Consider the following 2,311-nt stretch of genomic DNA (forward strand, 5'->3'; position numbering starts at 1 on the left):
GTTCGTGATAGACTTTATAGGGTTTCTCTAAATTTGATGTCCCAGCAATACTCTTGTAATGCCGATAGTACCATGTCCTTCTTTTTTCATCTTTTCAGTGGTCCATACCTGACCCTCATAATCTCTAAGACAGTTGATAACTCGCTTTTTAATTTGATTGAGAGAAAGCAGTATTACATAATATGGATCTTCATGGGAAAGTGCTAACCTGGCTAATTGATCAGCCTTGTCACATAGTGATATTCCTATATGAGAGGGTATCCAGTATAGTGACACTTGAGTACCCAGTTCTGATAGTTTAGAAATTTGGTGAAGGATGTGTCTAGTTACCATGTTTTCTGGATTAAATGCAGTAAGCCTTTGGAGAGCGCCTTGGCTGTCCAAAGTTGAGTCTCATGGCCTTATTCTGTAAAACTTCAAGGGGTTTGAGGGCACTCGGTGGCAGTATACTAAGAACTGGGCTTGCATAGTCTATCATGGACCTCACAAGGGAGATATACATCAACCTTAGGACTCAGGGAGGCACCTACATATCTGTTACTTATGTATTGCAATGGTCTTAAACGCTCAAGGCAACGTTCCTTGATGTTTTGAACAATATCCTCGGCAAAGCGTGAGTTGTGGGACATGAAGTGGGGAGCAGTCACCATAACACCAAGACATTTGTAGGTGTCCGTTCTTGCGATAGTATGTTCACCTAACCTTGGAATGTAATGTAGTTTACGCGATCTGGAAATATGCTTAGTTTTGATTAGGTTGATTATGAGACCAAGGGAAGCACACTTTTTGCTGAACCTCTGTAGAACATAATCCCCCCTATCAAATACCTGAATAAGAATGTCATTAGTATAGGATGTGATGTCGCATAGGTTTCCTAACTCATTGTTGAGCTTGCAAAGAGTGCATAAGTATATTAAACAGTGTAGGGGACAATACTCCCCCTTGTGGAGTGCCTAATTCCAATTCGCCATAAGCACTATAGATGCCTTGATACCACACTTTTACTTTTCTCAAAGATAGATAATCCTGTATCCATAGCAGAAGCTTGCCCTTAACTTCTAAAAGAGTTAGTTCATGGAGGATTGCAGTAGGAGAGGCTCTGTCGAATGCTCCCTTAAAATCTGTGAAGTAAGAAGACTGTGCATTATGTCCATTTAGGTACTGTGCTAGATACATTTTTGTTCCTCTCCCTTTCTGAAAGCCAAAGACAGATGGATGGATCATGTCTTTGATCTGGTGGAGTAAACGAGTAAGGAGAATTCTTTCACGGGTTTTAGACAGGCAGGATGTCAGAGAAATGGGCCTAAATTCATCAGGCCGTCCTGTCTTGGAATGGGAATGATGGTTGCCTGTTTCGAAGTGGTAGGCAAGATGCCTGCCGTGTAGGTTAAGTTGAAGAGATCAAGAAGAGGATTTCTTCCATTTACCTGTACTTTTGCAAGAAGTCGGATGATGTCGTAAGTGATTCCATCATCCCCAGGTGCAGTGGATTTGCTAGTCTTAATGGCTGCAAGGAGTTCCTCCCTTGTAAATGGTGCATCAGCCTTATGTAAGAGGTGGCACTGATAGTCAATTTCGTGTGTATGGCTTAATTTAAGGGAGCACCTGCGTATGAATAATGGAAGACTATCAAAAGAAGAATCCTCACACCAATTATTTAGGAGAGAGGCTACCCTTTCTGGATGTGGGTGGGGTGTTATACTGCATGTATTGCCTTTAATCTTGCTGATTTCCTTCCATACATTACTCATGGTTATCATGGAGTCAATTGATTCTGCCCAGGCATATAATTTTTCCTCCCATTTTCGTGTTATTATCTCATTGATCTTTTTACTAAAAAACACAAGATCCCTAGCTAAGTAAGGTTTTTTTCCCCTAGTGTCGTAGCTGACACTGTAGATCATATGAGCCTCCTAAGAAGTTTTATCTCAGGGTCTTTGTTCAGTTGTTGTGCATGTCTACCTCTGGAAGATAAAGATCCGTGCTTGGCAGGGCTTTTGGGCTGTATCTGAGTAATGATATTGCCAACTTGTTGACAGAGAGTTTCATTAAAGTGATCCGGGCTGGTAGGAGTAAAGTCTTCATACCAGCAGGCAATTCTTTCAATCAATTCATCATGATATTTAGCAGCAAGGTGGTATCGAAGGCGTGGCTGGGATGGGGTTCTTTTGCAAAAAGGGAGGGTTATACTTAATGCCCAGTGATCACTAACTAAGAATGGGAGGACTTTCGCAGTACTTGGTAGTGTGTTTTTTCGTAGGGGCATAATAAGTGTATGGGGTCACTAGTATTTTGGAGATAGTCATAATAA

This window comes from Penaeus chinensis, chromosome 13 (assembly GCF_019202785.1).
Source record: "Penaeus chinensis breed Huanghai No. 1 chromosome 13, ASM1920278v2, whole genome shotgun sequence".
Taxonomy (NCBI): Eukaryota; Metazoa; Arthropoda; class Malacostraca; order Decapoda; family Penaeidae; genus Penaeus; species Penaeus chinensis.